General features: G+C 43.3%; 1 protein-coding gene across 1 annotated transcript in view; it reads right to left on the reverse strand.

The window, feature by feature from the left end:
* The window catches only part of PTPRN2 (protein tyrosine phosphatase receptor type N2), a 608845-nt gene that overhangs the window by 259674 nt on the left and 329745 nt on the right, over positions 1–19426 (reverse strand). The window lies entirely within an intron of this gene.

Genomic DNA, 19426 nt, shown 5'->3' on the forward strand with positions numbered 1-19426 from the left:
CTGGGTTATGTGGCCAGCATGACTAAGCCACTTCTGGGGAACCAGAGCAGCGCACGGAAACGCCGTTTACCTTCCCGCCGGAGCGGTACCCATTTATCTACTTGCACTTTGACGTGCTTTCGAACTGCTAGGTTGGCAGGAGCAGGGACCGAGCAACGGACGCTCACCCCGTCGTGGGGATTCGAACCACCGACCTTCTGATCGGCAAGTCCTAGGCTCTGTGGTTTAACCCACAGCGCCACCCGCGTCCCTTTGACTTTCAAAATTAAGCAGCTTTAAAACACAATAAATGCCATCATGAAAAGGTTTGATTACAGAAGTTAGGGAACAATGAGGAACAGTGCCCCTGCTTATTATTTTTCAGTTTTAAAAAGTTGCACAAATTCAATATTTGCAAAATATATTTATCTCCCCAGTTGCATTTAAGCTGTTGCCAACTCTTCTGGACAGTTAAAAGAATAGAGAAGGAACATAACTAAGTATTTCTTGGTCTTCAGTGAAATGTCTGTGAAAGAATCTTCTTCAGCTAGAAAAGAAAATCCTCAAACACTAAAGGATCAGTATAGGGCCAGCTACTCCACATCTAAACAATTTTTCATTTTAATAATAATAAAAGTTAAAAATGAAAGTTAAAAAGAATGCGAATCCATGGAGGACCTTTGTATGGAGGTACTCGTAACATTTAATTCACATCAGGAAACCTGTTGCCATATGAGAGAGAAAAAATTATAGACAGCACCAGACACTCCAAATAATGTTAAATACTGAGAGTAATAAAAACATCTGGCACACATAATAACAAATACCTCTATGATGATTCAGGGCACTACAGGGAAGGAAGGAAGGAAGGAAGGAAGGAAGGAAGGAAGGAAGGAAGGAAGGACCTGAAAGGGCAATTGACTTGCCAAGATTAATGCAGTGTAAACCTAAGCCAGCTCCCAGGTGCAAAGTTCACATAAAGGTACAGTGGTGCCCCGCAAGACGAATGCCTCGCAAGACGAAAAACTCGCTAGACGAAAGAGTTTTCCGTCTTTTGAGGTGCTTCGCAAGACGAATTTCCCTATGGGCTTGCTTTGCAAGACAAAACGTCGGGCGAGTTCTTGAGAGTTTTTTCCCTTTTCCTCCCTTTTTCTAAGCCGCTAAGCCGCTAATAGCCGCTAATAGCCGCTAAACTGCTAATAGCGCTAATCCGCTAATAGCCGTGCTTCGCAAGATGAAAAAACCGCAAGACGAAGAGACTCGCGGAACAAATTAATTTCGTCTTGCGAGGCACCACTGTATCACCTTCAAATGCCCAGTCCCATTGCTAATTGCAACTTGCACTTAGAGGGACAGGAAAAACAAAGAGCCAGTTAATCTACATTTTGCAGCTCAGATTTCTATACATTTCCTGTCAAGCCATTTTTAGGTTGTACCGATGATCTCGGACCTAGTAAACATGACAGGCAAAAGTACACATAACCCAGAATGTGACAGTCAATGCTTGCGACTGGAGCATGTGCTAATAACAAGTTCAGCATCAGGAACCATTTTGGGGTGAAATGGAGTGCTGCTAAGTCTCTCTGAGTATAATTGCGTGCAAACTCTAACCCATGATGCCATAGGCGATTAACTAAACACTCTACTTGAACCATTGTCTTGTACAGAGGTCAGGTAATTCGCGATAAGAAGCACAGGTTGGCCAAGTGAGAACCATTAGAAAAGAGTGATTAGTTTTATTACTAACACCCCTGTGGTAATGCTGATTGCACAGGGGTTTCCATTTGGGCTGATTGTATACTAGGCAGTAAATGCTGACCACGTTGCTTCTAGCCGGAGTAAAGAACCTCAGTGCACTTAATAAAATCTCAAACAAACAATCTCAGAGGCACGACTTTCTTTTCTTTTCTTGTGGAGCTGCAGATTAATTTACTGTTATGTAACATGATCTAAGGAACCTCGAGAGAGATGAAATCAGGATACAGCCACATTTCTACCAGACAAAATTAGTATGGTGTCTAGAGGCCCAACTAGATGTAACACAGAAGTCTGTGATCAGGAACTCTCTCTCATCTTAAAAAGGTTAATACAAGCTGTGCATGGGATGGTGAACTGAATCAGAACGGAGGTACCAGGGGAAATGAGGAGGTTTAATACTTTGCCCCTCCTGTGTCCCCTCCCTAAGAGCTGCTATTTGTCCCAGAGGAAACTTACAGGTGTTTATATGCCCCCTGTATATTTTTCCACACAGAGCTTGAGGAAGGTGATTTTAATCACTGTTCCCAGCCAGATGGAGGGGACCTTGCTGTTTCACATCTCATGGGGAAACTACTCTTCCACTGTGAAGCAGGCTTTCTTAAGGAGTGAACGAAAATTGTTTGAGATGGTGGAACACAATATATTTAACCATAGAGTGATTTTTAGAGCTGATAGGCTGTCCTGGATTTCTTGGTTGGCTTCTTGGAAACCAAGCCTTATGAGGAACAGTTGACGGAGCTGGGTGTGTTGAGCTTGGAAGAAACTGAGAGCAGATATTATAGCCATCTTCAGATATTTTCAGAGTGGCTGGGGAAACACAGCCAGATGGGAGGGGGTAGAAATAAATCATAATCATCATCTCACGGGCTGTCCCATGGAAGATGGAGCAAGCTTGTTTTCTCCAGCTCTGGAGGATAGGACTCAAACCAATGGCTTCAAGTTACAAGAAATGAGATTCCAACTAAACATAAGAGAGAGCCTTCTGAGAATGGGAGCTGTTCAGTGGTGGAATGGTCTCCCTCGGGAGGCTGTGGACTCTCCTTCCTTGGAGGTGTTTCAACAGAGGTTGGAGGGCCATTTGACATGGATGCTTCAGCTGAGATTCCTGAATTGCAAGGGGCTGGACGAGGTGACCCTTCCAACTCCTCAATTATGTGATTCTAGATGGAAGGTGGCTTGAGCACATTGTGCACAATATGCACTACCCAAATATATTGTGTCCTCCCTCAAAGAGGGCACATGTTGCAGTGCGATCTGGCAATCAAACCCTGTGTAGTGGGTGGGTACAATTGGATAGCCACAACACCCTATTGGTAGATACCTTGATGCTGGGTTTAATCAGGCCAATGGGACGTTAGCCAAACGGACTGAGGGACCCATATATGCCCATGCATGTGATCCTGAGCTTCCTCTTTGGGACAGTACATCTGAACACCTGCCCACCTCCCCCTATATTTAGGGCTTGTGCTTGACCTTGCTATGTCATCGTGTGTTGTCTGTCATTGGGACAGGAGCACGGCAAGAATTTTCCCCACTTGGCTGATTGGCTGTTGCCATTTGGGTTTCGCTTGCTATGTAACAAATCATCACAACTTGTAAGGTTGCAGATAGGCTCGGGTTCAGGGGATAGGGATGGGGGAACGCTCTCACCATCCTTATGAGAAGGGTATTCCGTTAAAGGAATCCAGGGACTCAATGGTTTGGTCAACACTGAGAGGGGTTGTGCCCATGCCTGAGTCTAGGGGGACATCTGAGTGGTGGACTAGCCTGACCCCGGCTTTCCGCTGTTCCAGGTGTTCACCCTAGGCTGACCTATGCTGGTGCCTTGGGTCAGTGCTACCTGCCACGGTGCAGGGAGCTAGTTGAACCAGAGCCTATGCAACCACTTACTTGATGTAATCAACAAAGTTGTGGCCTAAATTCTGCCAAAAACCAAACCAAAATTTGAGACTTGTCTGAATTTATTTAAGGGGGAGGTTAAAAGGTCTAAACATGCAACTGCAAGACTTTTTAAAAGGAATTGTCATTAGCAGCTGGTGAACTGAGGAAGGAGAGTCCCCCTGATCAGACATAAACCACATACTACTGCACAGGGCACTACTTTGCCAATAGAGAAGCCATGCTTGCTCACAAGGCCATTGATCTCAGTTACATTTGTGGTGTGGGAAAGTGATGTGGTGTATCTACACTAGGCATACATTACACTTTGTTGGCACACGAGTGTTTACAGAGGAATGAAGAGAGCTAACTCTGTAAATAAAAGTGAAGGGCTATTTGATTTTTAGAGGCAATGCCACAGTCAAGTTACAGATCCTTAATACAAGTCAACGGAATAGTAAGACTGGGCCGAATGTTTTGGCCCAGCAGAATTCATTAGAAAGGGACAACCACCTTTTCCAAAGGTTTAAGAGCCAGGAGTGGGCATTCTGAATGGGGAAGGTGAATTTATTTATTTTTTTGGGGGGGGAAGCAATTAGTTAGCTTACAGTTATGAGGTGGCCTAAGGCCTTTTTTCTTCCCCAGAGGGGATAACAACCCCCTGCCTAAATCATGCTATGTCATCAACATGCATAATTCTCAGGAAAGTTTCTGGTCTCGATATGAAAATGCATGGCTGGAGTCATGCTTCCAAGCTGCTTGGAGTGGCTTTTACCTTTATAAAAGTGGCCAAGTTTAAGTGGGCTAATGTGGCAGGGTCTGTGAATAGCCGCTTTCACTAATAACAACTTCTCCAAAACTTCTGCAAAATATCCAGCTACCGTGGTGCACCTAGCAAATACAAAATTAAACACCTGCCTGCCAGACACCTGTATGCTGGAGCTGCGGAGCCATCTGCTGCACATACCACATGCTTTTATTTTATTACTTCTTTTTTAGGCTGGGTTGTCAAGGGAAATCATTAGAAAGAGAACGTCTCTGAAAAAAGGCTCTAGACAGCATGCCAGCACAGACTGCACAGCAAAGGATGCCAGGCCTGCCAATAGACACTCCCTGTCACTTTTATGCTGAATCTAAGCACTTACCAGTGCAGGATTTGCATGAGAATCTGAATGCTGAAAGAGATATTATCATAGTCCTGTTGGAAACAACCGTGGCACAATGGGAAAGATGGTGTCCCGCCAAGCATTTCTTCAAACTTTTAAAAGTCTAATTAAAACTACATTGCAGTGGAACATACTGCTTCAATAAAGCACAGAAACAGCCCCCATGGATATAGCAGCTATCTAAGGACACTTCAAACTATACTCTCTGCCTCTGAAGGCACTGAACTTTGCTGCATCAATTTCCTAATTTTATTCTACTTCCACAAGCTTCTATGATGGTTGTATGGGAATGTCCACAGGAGTAGGAATATTTTTGCAACAGCTTGCAAGGGTGTTTGTGGAGGGAGAAGCATGGAAGTAGATACAGTTGTACCTTGGGTTAAGTACTTAATTCATTCCAGAGGTCCGTACTTAAAACTGTTCTTAACCTGAAAGCACCACTTTAGCTAATGGGGCCTCCTGCTGCTGCCGCGCTGCCAGAGTATGATTTCTGTCCTCATCCTGAAGCAAAGTTCTTAACCTGAAGCACTATTTCTGTGTTAGCAGAGTCTGTAACCTGAAGCGTATGTAACCCGAAGCGTATGTAACCTGAGGTACCACTGTACAAGAAACGTAAGGATTCATTGGAATGGAATGGACATCTGTATGTGGAAATTTCAGAGGGGCGGTTGTGTTAGGCTGTTGCAGCAAAAGCAGGGAAAGAATCAAGCAAAGGGTGCCATAACTGTTGTTTGTACTCTGTTGGCTTTACTCCTTTTTCTGAATGAAGCTTGAGCTTATGAGGTCATCCCCTGATATCAGAGGCAGTTTTAGGCAAGCACGGCTGGTGTGGCCACACTGGGTGCTGCACTGCAGGGCGGGGGGGCACCAAAGCAATGCTGTAGGACAGAACATGAGAGGCGGTGGGGTGGATTTTGGCACCGCACAAAGTGCTACTGAAATTTGAGAGCCCTAAATACGCCACTGCTGAAATGGTCTGAAGGCAGACAATGCAGCAACCTTGCTGAAAGTAAGCAAGTCTTAGTCCAATCAATGTCTGGATGAGATATAGCCTAGGAAACTGGATTCCATGATAGAAGAAAAATGAAGGTAAAATGAATACTTTTCCTTTCCTTTAATCTTGGTGCTAGCTCTCTGTTACTTTCTCCATCAATTATAAGCTCCAAGGTTGCATTCAATGGGGCTTACTCCCATGTAACTGCAGTTATGGTTGCAGAATAAGTCCTTAATTTTAATTGTCTTCCCCGCCTGGAGCCCACTTCTGATTGTATGTCCTCTCTAATTTCACAGTGTAAACTTTTCTGTTTGTTTCCTTCCTTTTGTGTAGGTCTCATGGCTTCTAACGTATCTGTCAGTTTCACCACATCCATATCTATCAAGTCATTCCTTCTTTTAAATGCCTCTATTTTTTTCTCCAACCACTGAAGCTTTTCTCCTTCTGTGATACTTAATGGATGTTTACTTTACCCCACCCCGTATTCTTTTTTTTACTCCTGCTCTCTCACTTCCTGTTTGTCCCCAAAAGCAGCGGGGTGGGCAGAACCATATATTCATTCCTCACAGTGCCTCAAAAAACAACACCTTAAAGACCCAGCACATTCATGGTGGCATGAACTTATATGGGATACATGCCATTTCAGTCAGAAGCAAGGCAAACATGCTGACAACACCAAACCCACACACTGACAACACCAAACAGCAGAAGCAACACAAGCAATAACAGTGAGATTCCAAGGAAACCTTGTGCTAGATTTGTGAATGTGGATGGTCAGAAAACTTTCAGCATAAGGAGCAGATGTCTTAGCTGCTCATTATGCAGGTCAGGAGAATTTGCTGGTGTATTATATGTCTACCCTTACCACCTTGGCAGACTAGTGGTTAGTGTATAAGACAGGCAGAACTACCTTATACTCAGATAATCAATTCTTCAGGCCTGTACTCACTGGCATCCAAATCCTAGGACAGAGGTCTTCACACTCTGAAACACTGAGCTAGAGATGCTAGAGATTAAATCCATTACTGCAAAGCATGAGCCATATCTATGATTCCCTAGCATCCCCCAGGCTCTTGGGACTTCAACACTTCTAACCTTAGGCATGCCACGCATCTCTTGGTCATCTTGATACAGAGGCATATCAGTGACATAGCTTCACAAGACAAACACCAAATACTGTATCACGTTAATATTGCTTTGCCTGTGTTTTAAATGCTTTTCTTCCTCTACTTGAGGATATGTTTCCTAACTGGAACTAGCAGGAGCGGATCTACTATGAACCCAATGAAGCTGAAATGATTTTAGTCCACATTGCTTAATTTTGGGGGGTCTAGTGGACCCAAACTGAGTCACACAACTCAAATTGATTGATTTTTGGTTGTATATATTTCAACAATCCCAAAGTCTGAGAGTCAGTAGCACAGATGCTGTAAAGGTGGAGTGATGTGTCGTGGAGCAACCTCATTGAAGAAGATGACAGTCATTACCCAGACCTTGCTGCTGTTGCGAAGGGGCCCCCATGACAGTTCAAGCTTCAGAGCTCCCAAAATGTAGATTCATCATCAAGGCATGGATAATAGAAGCACTAGCTCATAACCAACTTCACTGTTTTCCACCTACATTCTGTGCCCACTTCAAAGTTCTGGTTTTGACCTTTGAAGGCCTTCATGGCATGAGACCACTCATCTGTCTCCATATGCACCTCTCTGAATCTTATGACCTCCTTCTGAGGCTCTTTTTTGGGTGCAGCCTCTGGGTGATGTGTGGCAGACGGGCACTGGAGAAAGGGCCCATTTAGTGGAGATACTTTGGTTATGGAATACTCTCCCCAAAGAGGCCCATTTGGCACCTTCTTTATATTCTATTTCCAAGGCCTTGTAATCTGTTCCTCCTTTAAATTCCTTTTTGTACAGGCTATATTTTTTATGCTTTTCTAGTGTTTTATGCATTTATTGTAAACATTCTTAATTTGCTTTCCCTCTTCTTTGTTGTAAGCTATAGTGAGAACATGGTGATAGGATAGCATATAGATCTTTTAGGTAAATAAAAAGTTTATTATCACAGAATACTTTCTTACAGGGTCTACAGCTCAGTGGCAGAGCACATAATTTGCATACAGAATGTATCCCCCTCCCCCTGAATCTCCATTATCTCTAGTTAAAAGAATTGCATAGCAGCTGTCGTAAAAGAACTCTACCTGAGACCCTGGAGAACTGCTCCCTGTGAAACTAGATAATGCTCAACCAGACAGATCCCTGGTCCAACTCACTCTAAGGCAGCTCTTATACATATTTCAGATTTCGAATATAAATACCATGGTTTAAAGTGCTTGTGAAAATGATGGGATAGTGCTTTGAGATCTCCATGGTATTTTTTTGCATACCTTCAATATCAAACCCAGTGTTTACCAATCCTGTCCGATGTTAATGCTACACCAGTCACCTCAGATTTTCTCATAAGAAAAAACTATTCATAACACTTGGAACGTATTATTATTAAGCACGCTAACATTTCGTTTCAAAGAGAACTCCACAATGCAGTATTTCTCAACACTGCGTGAAATGTACAGTAGCCTAGCGCACCTTAAAACTCTGACGTCAACGGCACAGAAATCAAGCGAAAGAATGCATTGCTTCAGGAGCTAGCTGTTTCTGTGCATGGGCACCGAAACGCACAAACATAAGAAAACGCCCCCAAAACAACATTCTGGAGTTATCCTCCCATTTTTAAATCACCCATATTACATCCAGCATCATGCAGAATGTCTTCTGATTTATGGTAATTGTCAACAAAAGCAGGATGTGGGTGGAGAACCCACATTTATTTCAACCCTATACTTACTTACACAGGATTCGTGTGTACTAAATGCTAGTACCACTACCGCCACCACTACTAATATAGATTTTTTATTACACACACACACACACACACACACACACACACACACACAATTTTCCTAGGAAGCAGGTTCTTGATAGATCCAAACTCCACCCCCACCCTGCCACCCCTGATTTCTTCTCTGCAGTAGCAGATGCCAGAAGCAGCATCTGATACACTGGTCACCTCTAGTGTTCTCCCAGCATGTTCATGGCCTCGAGGACTTGGAGTGGGACTAATTTCCATATCAAACCCAATTTAGATGAAACATCTTGGTTTAAAAGAGAGAGAGAGAGAGAGAGAGAGAGAGAGAGAGAGAGAGAGCGCCAGCGCATCAATAGCCCCTTGATTAGATTTTTATCTCCTGAGCAGACAAATATGAATATTTATTACCAAGAATGCAGATTCCCCCCCTTTTTTTTGCTCTTTCCATTGCTCTGATCTTGAATATTATCCACTGCTAATTTTTATGAAAATTTGGGCAACATAATGTTTTCACATAAACTGACAGTTCTCGAGATAATCCCATTATTGTTTGGTGGAAAAATGACAGTTTCCACTTATTCATGTGTTAACGAGGGATTAAGTATTGTTTTTCATCGCCATAATGTTAAGATGGACTGGAAATTAAAAACTGAACATTGTATAGGAGAGCAGAGCTTTTGTGCACCAGAATTTGTTTGCATTCTCTTTAGGGGAATCTGTAAATTAGCAGTTTAACAATCAGCATCTTTTATGTCCCAGCTGAAAATGGCATCATGGAAACATCAATAGCATTTATAAAATAAATTCATTATCTTTCCTGCTCACTGCTCACATGGATACACGCGCGCGCGCGCACACACACACACACACACACACACACACACAAATAGCATGCATGACAGCTCACAAAGAAGGGGAAATATAACAAAATTCAGTGTTTCCTGATTGGGATAATGTTAAGAATTTTCACCTCTGTGCGACTGGTTTTCTTACTTTGACTGGAAGTGTATTTTATTATTCTTATGAACGCATCAGCTACATGATCCTCGACGACTGTTTGGACGCAAGGGCCCTTAAAAGCAACAAGATCAGCTTACAAGAATCTACATGTCAACGTATTTTATGTCAGCGGTTGAATGGCAGCATTTTTAAATGGCCCACATTCTTAAGGTGATTCACAATAACATTCTAAAACAACAAAACTAAACTAAATAAATTGGCCCATTAGCTTCTCAATCATCCAAGCCAAATGCCTTGTCAAATAGATCAGCTTCCCTTCTCTGGGGGGCTGCTTTGTGGGAGAGAATCCGGGTCCTTGTAGTGTGCCGGCAGTGGGCGGAGGGACGCAGCCCAGCATCAGGGTCTTTTCCAGGGAGTCTTCTCTTCTCATGAGGTGGCCAAAGTATTGGAGCCTCAGCTTCAGGATCTGTCCTTCCAGTGAGCACTCAGGGCTGATTTCCTTCCTCAGTAGCATGTTGGATGCCTTCCGAATGGAGGGGCTCATCTTCCAACGTCATAATTTTTATATGCCTGTTGTTTTTGTCCATAGAGTCTTCTTGGCAGGGATACTGGAGTGGCTCGCTGGTTCCTGCTCCAGGTGGATCGCGTTTAGTCAAAACTCTCCATTATGACCTGTCATAGCATAGCTCATAGCTTCTCTGAGATATTCAAGCCCTTTCGCCACGACACGATCCAAGAAGGAGCCTGAGATTATACTAACAAGCAAAGAAGGTGCTCATAATGGGAAGAAGCACTCTCTAAGTCAGGGCCGGGGAACCTGTGGCCCTCCAAATTTTGTTGGACTCCAACTCCCATCAGCCACAGCTGGTAGGGCCAATGGTCTGGGATGATGAGAGCTATAGAGAGCCAGTGTGGTGTAGTGGTTAAGAGTGGTAGATTAGTAATCCGGGGAACCGGGTTCGTGTCTCCACTCCTCCACATGCAGCTGCTGGGTGACCTTGGGCTAGTCACACTTCTTGGAAGTCTCTCAGCCCCACTCACCTCACAGAGTGTTTGTTGTGGGGGAGGAAGGGAAAGGAGACTGTTAGCCGCTTTGAGACTCCTTCGGGTAGTGATAAAGCGGGATATCAAATCTAAACTCTTCTTCTTCTCTTCTATAGTCCAACAACACCTGGAGGGCCAAGTTATGTACCTAAACAAACTTCTACATATGACCTATTGTTGTTAATATCAGGTTTATATATTTGATAAAAAAATGAATATTATTAAATTCTTTATCACCGTAACCATCTTCACCAGTGGTACCATCAGAACAGGATTTTGGAGCTGACATCCAGGATTCCACTCAACACAATGAGCAAGGGAGGCCCCCCCCCCCAGATGAAGCAGGACATTTCAAAGTGAAGTAAAACAAAAAACCATCTAAAGAGGGGGATTTGTAAAGCCATTAAGCCCAGTCTAAAACCACTGAACTGCACCCACTGAAGGTAACAACAAGAACAATAAAAACTTCCAACTTGGGGGAAGGATCCTGAAGTTCATCTCAGTGAATTCCCACAAAAGGCTTACAAAGTCTTATGAATGTGTGAACGGCATGGGGTGGTAGCCCCTTGACAATACAACTGCATGGAGGCAACCTGCACCCAGCTAGCCATGACCCACCATCCCATGATAGTAGAAAACCCACATTTTAGCAGTCTGAGCTAGTGTGGCGAAAAACCACCAGAGCCTATAAAGAAGTTATAATGTAAGCATTGATTCTCCTGAAGCAGAAATATAATTTTAAAAACACTAAAAGACATGCCATACGGAGCAGCCTCCCTATGGTTTCTTTTTCAGGCAGTTGGCAGGTCACAGATGTGGATGTGTGATCCAGCCCTAAGCCTAAATATAATAAAATGCTCTGTGGTGTCACTAGGTTGGGGCCAGTAGTTCTATAATAAGAGTTCTACTCCCTACATTACACTACCCAGCCTGTGGTCTAGGTACGCCTCCGAAAACTGGTTTTTTTTAACTCCACTCTCCCCCAACTTGATGATAGCAGGACTCTGATAACAATGAGATTTATGGAGGAGATCCAAAGCATAATACTGCCTGAAGGGCTCAGTTATTTCTTTTATAGTGGTAGATAGTTCCCACTGAAGATAAAATACATGCTCTAAAGACAGAAAAAAACAATGCCTCTTTGACAATTAGAGAACCACAGGACTGGGAAAGACCAGTAGAATTAAAATAAATACTAATGTTGGAGCAGTCATTTGGTACCTTGGGGTGTATGGGGTATTAGGGGAAGGGTAGTACCTCTGATGGGGGGCATGTCATGCTCCTTCTGGGGTGGTTTGTCTTTGTCTACCTTTGGTCCCCACCCTGCACTCAGCTCTCACGTGCGGCTCTCAGAAGCTGTCAGCATGTGACAGTGGTCATGCCCTGGGAAAGAGGTTTGACTGGCCAGTTAAACCAGGTCAGGGTAGTCGATGGGTCTCAAATCCTTGGTGAGTTAGGGTCTCCCCCTGTATGTGAAGACAGGCTCTGATGGATTGAGTGAATGAGACCAATAGTGGGTCCAATGGTCAAGAAGTGTTTTCTCCACATACTGTAGAGAGAAGTGTGGGGAAGATGGGGCTCATCAGCATAGGAAGGTAGCCCATCTACGAGAAGGAAAACTCTGGTCCTAAACCTTGGCTGCCTTGTGGAAAATCGTTGGGACAAAAAAAAGGCTAAGGAGTAAACAATATACAAATCCAGACTGGAGTCCCTACGACAGTTGGATGCCTCCTTCCAGCAACTCCTGCAGCTAAGCAAAACACATTGTTCTGCTTTCCTTTGGACCACATTAGCAAGGCCGAAATAGGGAGCCTTGTGGTCTGGGCAGCCCAGGACCTCCACACAAAGTGCCAGGCTTGTGTCCCATGGAGGTCACTTCTGGGCTGTTAATGCAGTGGTTTGAGTTCACCCCCGAAGGCACACTCCATTCTCTCTCAAGAAAGACAGAAACCATCAACAACATTTGGTACCTTTATAACATACACACACACACACACACACACAAACACACACACACACACACACATTGTTGTATCCAGTGCCAGTCATACTCAACCACTGCAATTAATAGACATGAATAACCAAGGTCCATTAGCTTCAATAGGTCCCAGCTGATTACTATGTTAATATTCTGTATGGCTATTTACAATCCAAAGAACGGGACTTCCGGGTCGGCGCCATCGCCGAATGGCGGACTCCCTCCGAGCTCCGGAGGGAGCCTGCTTGGCAGGGGCTGGGTCCTACCGCACCGGCGATGCGGGGACCCTTAAAAACCACGGCCAGAGGAGGCCGTGGACATGGAGACTCGGCTGGCACCGTTAGCGCTCTCCCGGCTCGTGAAGGAGCCTTTTTAAAGGCTACGGATCGGGTGCCGGGGAGAAGCGTGGTGCTTTGAGTTCTCTGCTTCCCTGCCGAGCGCAGCCGCATGCCATCCGGCGGAGAGCGCTGACTTCTTCTATTGAAAATTTGGATCTAAAGAAGAACCCGTGAGTAATTGGAATATGGACTAAAAAAAAAAGGGATAAATTTTTAAAATTTGGAGCGAACGGGGGAGGCGGAAAAAAGGAAGTCAGTCCACCCCTAAATTGTAGAAGAGCCAAAACAAAGGACTGGACAACTAAGATCGAGTGTAACCTTATTTCGCTGAATTAGCAACTTCGCGAGGGAAAATTATAAGATTGAGCTGGAGGAGAAAAGTGGAATTGTTTTAAAAAAGCAAACCCCCCCCCCCAGAATCTCTGGAGCGATTCGTGAAACTGCCTGGAGAAAAGCAATGGAGGTTTTGACAGCTGTCAAAGAGCTGTCAAAAAGGAAGATTAAAATAGAGACTTTGTTATGAGGACTTTGCCGGTTACATTTGTTATAAATTGAACATAAACTGTTTCAAATATGGGCTAACAAGCTACTTGGACTGGTGGATGTGATTCTGGAAGGGAACTTTGCTACTGTAATCCATCTAGAGGAGCTGAGGGATATTGCATGTGTTTTTGACAGGAAACTTGAACAGTTGAATGGAACTTTTAATCTCCTGGGAAACTGCAGGAATGGAACATTATTTTGTCTACAGAGGTCTATACACTACAGGAAACAATGGAACTATTTGTTGGGAAATGAAAGGAACAAGATGCAATGCTTTGCTCCTGAATAACAAGCCTCTGCAGAGACACTAGAAACTTTTGGAAAAAGAACATTTCTGTGGGAGAACAGAGAAACAAAAAGGAGGAGAATGATTGACAAGAACAAGGAAACAACAAGAACTGGACAGAACTGGGAGAGGGAACATTTGGGATATCCAGGTTTGACAAGCTTATGGAAACAAAATTGGAGTTTTTACTCCTGGATATAAAAACCTGGATAGAAGAAATGGGCCCCTTTTTTGATAGACTCCTTCTATGATTGGACACTCGTAATTAAAGACTGGCAAAGAACCTGAGGGACATAGTGTAATGTGGGAACTCCAGGAAGATATTAGAAGTAGAGGGATAGGTGAAACGCAAAGGGGAAAGAGGGGAGGGAAAGTTGGAATCCAAAGGTTGTAAAATCACTACTCATATTTATTTTATTTCCATCTGTACTATGTTTGAAAGGGGGGAACCCGTGGAAGGGAATAGATCGATCTTAGGGGATGGGAATTTGGATAAATTGGGTTACTGATGATGAGTGTAATTTGGGGATAAGAACTTGTTGAATTTAATTGCTTATTTGGAAGATTTGGAACACAAGAGGGGGTAGGGAGGGGAAGTCCTGGTTATTGGCAAAAAGTTTATAAATTGGATTTAATTTGTTTTAATTTGGAAAACCTTAATAAAAATTATTATATATATAAAAAAAAATACAATCCAAAGAACGGTATCCACCTCTTTAGAAGTTGTGAGAAAGATTTGTGCACATAGAAAAGGGTGCAAAAGCTCACGAATCAGCTATCTTCCACTTCACCAAAACCATTATAACAAAGGTTGAGGTCAGTCATTTTTAATCTTTGGTGGAGCAACCCCATACAGGTTAGTAATTTCCCCAAACAATGCATAAGCATAGCACGTTTTCGGCAACCAGGGTCTATATTGTATGGCATACTGGATCGTAAAACAAAACACCCTCTATTTTAATTCTGTGTTCATGTTTCAACATGCAGCCAACAGGTTTTCTGCTAGCCTTTCCCTTTTAGCAATTTGCTTCCTTTCAGAGGACAGTCTATGGTTAAAAACCAACAACATTGTCAAGCCCAAATACAAACTGTAACTTGGATTAACATATGTTCCGTGTATTGATTATTATTTTTTAAATAGCCCAAACAAAAGCAAAATAGAACATATGCATTCCCACAGCCACAAGGCATATACCTTCCCTCTTTCATTTTACATGTTGCTGAATAAAAAAAAAGAAAAAAAGGAATTACTGCTGCTGCCATAGCAACCGCTCAATCACTTCACAATTCTGCTAGTTTAAAAATCACACGCGCTATTCCGATACAGAGGGATTCATGAGGCAACATGACACTTCACTATTGTGCTTTTCGCAATGTTTCAAGAGCACAACACGTATCAGAATAAACTGATAGCTGCCTCTGAATTTCAGGAGCCGTTTATAACTTTTTATTATCATAGCTCCCTGTCATTTCCTTATGCAAAACGTGCATGAAAACAGATGTAAAGATATTTGAATCGCAAGATAAGAGAAGAGATTACAGGAGACAACCTGTTTCAGAGCTGAAGCTGCGACCTGTCAGTCACAAGTCAAAATACTTCTTCTGTGTAGTACTCAAGGGGGGATAAACACTTTGATAAGTGACAGAGGGAGTTGCACAGGATGGGCGTGTGATTAGCTTTAATCATAGAAGAGTCTTCCTGGAAGTCATTGTCACGTTTCAGTTTCAAATAAAGATAATACCTGTAGTGTTTGCAGGACTAGGGGCATATGTTTCCACAGATCATTTTATGCTTGATTTAAGCAGGATTGCTCGAACAACTGCAGCCCTTGTATCATTTGAATATCTGCAATCCTGTGCATACTTGCATAGTAATAAATCCCACTGATACTTACTTTGGGGTAAATATGCACAGGCAGGCTTCTATTCCATAGGTACTTTCGCATATAGACCTTAGATTAGCATAGGCTGGTATTCTTGCCACATTATTGTCTAACTTGTGCTTGGCCTTTCCCTTCTCAAAGACCACCTCCATACCCTCCAACATTTCTCCAATGAAAATAGGGACATCCTAGTCAATAGTAATAGTAGTAGTAATAATAATAAGAATAAGAATAATAATAGTTTTACCCTGCCCATCTGACTGGGTTGCCCCAGCCATTCTGGGGGGTTTCAACAAAAATAAAACCATCACAGAATATGGAACACTAAAAACTTCCCTATACAGTGCTGCTTTCAGATGAGTTCCAAATGTAGTATAGTTTTACCTATCTTCTTTGCTTGGGGGTCACATAACTCTATACCCTCCAACATTTCTCCAATGAAAGTAAGGACTTCCTAAGGAAATGCGGGACATTCTGGGATCAAATCAGAAACCGAGACAGCTTCTGTAAATCTTTCCAGGTCATTTGACTAGCATGACTAAACTGCTTCTGACGCAGCAGAACACCGTGACGGAAGCCAGAACACATGGAAACACCATTTACCTTCTCGCCACAGTGGTACCTATTTATCTACTTGCACTGGTGTGTTTTTGAACTGCTAGGTTGGCAGGAGCTGGGACAGAGCAACGGGAGCTCACCTCGTCGCGGGGATTTGAACTGCCGACCTTCCGATCGGCAAGCCCAAGAGGCTCTGTGGTTTGGACCACAGCGCCACTTGCATCCCAGTCTTGGGTCAGTAATTGTCTCTAAGCCTAACCTACATCACAGAGTACGAGTATGATGAATATGGGCTAGAACCTGCTGCCCTCCTGAGTTCCGTGGAGAAAGGTAAGGATTAGATAGATAGATAGATAGATAGATATTAAAACGGCTCCAAACAAACAGGACAAACTAGACCTGTTATGTGCACATTAATGGTCATTAAAAAACCACAGAACATTTTAATAAACTCTTAGTATTACAGTATGGAGAATGCAAATAATATGGTTTTGATATAACTGATCTAGCAATGCTGGTGGCAAGTCTGGGTCACCCGAACCAAGGGTTCTACCCTTTTTATCAGTATGTGTGAAGGTTGAAATCTCATGGGACTTACATAATAAGACACCGTGACACGACTGTGAATACTTGCTGTTTGTGATACTGTTACTAATTTTCTTTGAGCCGCAATACACAGCCGCATTATACCTTGAAGACGTGTTTTCACAATTATATGCTATGCTTCAAATTTCCTCGCTTAATTACATCAGCGCAGATAATAATCTCACAGTCTTGTCTCCAGGAGGCACACACTCATTTGTAGAAAAAAACTCCCTGCTCTGTAACCTTCTAGCACAGACGCCAGTTCAGAAAAGCAATCCCATTGACTTCAGTAAAATCAGAATTGCATCTGGAAAGCTGCTAACCTGTTTAAATGCCCAAGGGTTAATTACTTTTCCCACAAAACCCCAATCCTAAACACATTATCTGGAAGCAAGCGCTATCGATTTCAATAGAATTTACCTCCAGGTAAGTCTGCTAAGGTTGCTGCCTTCAAATTATGTGCTTAGCTATATATGTCAAGGAACAATTCCTTACGTCAGGGAGCCTTCCCTCCGAACACATGAAATAAGACAGGCATATGTCATGACTTGAAGTATGAAGCACAATAAATAAAAGACTGGAACTGCATTTTTAAATGCACAGCTCATGCATACATGTGTAAGTTTGGTGCACATGTTAAACATATATGTACAAGATGTAGCACAAGTAATCACAGACTTTAATGTTCATGCATTTGCTTGTTTATTTTATGTACATCCCGCTTCTTAAAGGAAATCGAAGTGGTTTACATAAAACATTGAAATATGCTGATAAGTAAAAAATACACTAGTTAAATCTATCAGAAAACAGATTATCTAATTAAAAGAGGAACAAACCCCTGTCTTTCCTCCCCACTACAGAGCGTGTTCTCCCTGAAATAAGAGCATGTGTTGCGGTAGGGTCTGCCAAGCCAACCCTCTGTTGCCAGGCAGGTAAAAGTGAGCTGGCCTGGGGCAACAATTGGATGCCGGGTTGCTGGGGCAAACTGCATGTTGCAATGTGGTGGGTGGGACCAAAGGCTTTAAATATTTGGGCACTCAGCTTTTGCTTTCTCTTTCGCTGAGTGCATCGGATCACCCACCCGCCCGCCCTGAGTTCCGGTTGACCTTGCTATGCCTGTCATGGGGCGTCTGCCGTTGGGGCAGGGGCCTAGTAGGATTTTGTCCATTTGGCTGATTGGCTGGTGCCATTTGGTTTTTGCCTACTACTTAGCAATTCGTCACAACTTGTAAGGTTGCAGTTAGGCATTGGTTATAAAAATTGGTGGAGGAGGGGTAAGGATAGGCTGGGCCTGCCCCTCCAATGGTGGTGTGGAAGGGAATTCCGTTAAAGGAATCCAGGGGCTTGGCACGATTTCGTCCAATCCCTGAAATGGGACCAGGGCCAGCAAGCCCTGGGGAGCAAGTTGGGTGAACGGTGAGGGACTGTCGCTCAGCTCAACTGATCCCCAATATTGTTTCCCCTTCACTGGCTTCCGAGGGAGTTTGGAAAGTCAGTTCTGTCCCAGGCGGGGGGACAGATAGTCTTAACCAATGCCTAAGCAACCACTCACAGATTATGTATTTTAATAAAGTTGTGGCCAAAATTATGCCAAAAACCTTAAACAAAAATTGTGAATTGTGTGAATTGTGTGAATTGTGAATTATTTTGAGGGGTGGCTTGGAGGCCTCGACACGCAATGTATAGAGACTGCATCTCTGCCCACTGTTTGTTTACCAGCTGCATTCTCCCCAAGAACGTCCACCTTGCAAATAAAAAAATGCAGCAAGAACTCTGTATCCCTGATTCTGTAAAAACTCCCTTTAAACCTTGCTTGGGATTAAGTCTCATTTAACCAAACAAGATGTGCTTTTTAGAGTCAATCCTCATTGGAAGCTGTTTGCATGTTTCTCCCACTTTAAATGGCAGCCATTGCCACTGGGACCCTGATCTTTGGAACCAATAATTTCAAATAGCGGCTTGTGCTTTTGTCAGGATCAACAGTGAAGGGAGCAGAGGGCCGTCTCCCATGCATGTGATAGTCCTAAACCTGGCCAGTCCCCTTTATCTGCTATTCGCCACAACTGCAAGTGACTTTTGAGCATCACATACAGTTTGGCCCTTAGTAAGCATGCGCAGGATAGGACTTCAAAGCTCCCAGATGTGGCTGCTTGTTGTTTCACTGCAATACAAGAAACTCTGGATGTGGAATAGTTGGAAAGCATGTAGGGTTGTGGTGGCTTTCCTTTGGGCAGTCAGAGCCTCCAATATGCCACAGATGCTTTCAGACATCCTTTTATCCCAGCTGATTATCTGGAGCTCTTGATCCACCTATCACAATGAACTCCTGACTATCAAGAGCACTTTATCTCTTACATATGCAAGGATACAATTGATGGGTCCACTTCCTGTCCCTGTTGAATTTCTCTGCCACTCCCCCCCTCTCTCTCTCTCACACACAGACTGCTTGGTTTTCAGGCAAGTCATGTTCTAGGTTGCATTGCAATTGAAATAAAGGTTGCTATTCTGAGGACAGGTCTTCCATAACCTAGATAACGTAAGTGTGCATGCTATCGAGTCATTTAGAAGTAAAAATATTACAAGGGACACCTGAACAGTGTAAGAGGAACAGTGG

This window comes from Podarcis gaigeae (genome assembly GCF_964106915.1).
Source record: "Podarcis gaigeae genome assembly, chromosome: 12".
NCBI classification, from domain to species: domain Eukaryota; kingdom Metazoa; phylum Chordata; class Lepidosauria; order Squamata; family Lacertidae; genus Podarcis; species Podarcis gaigeae.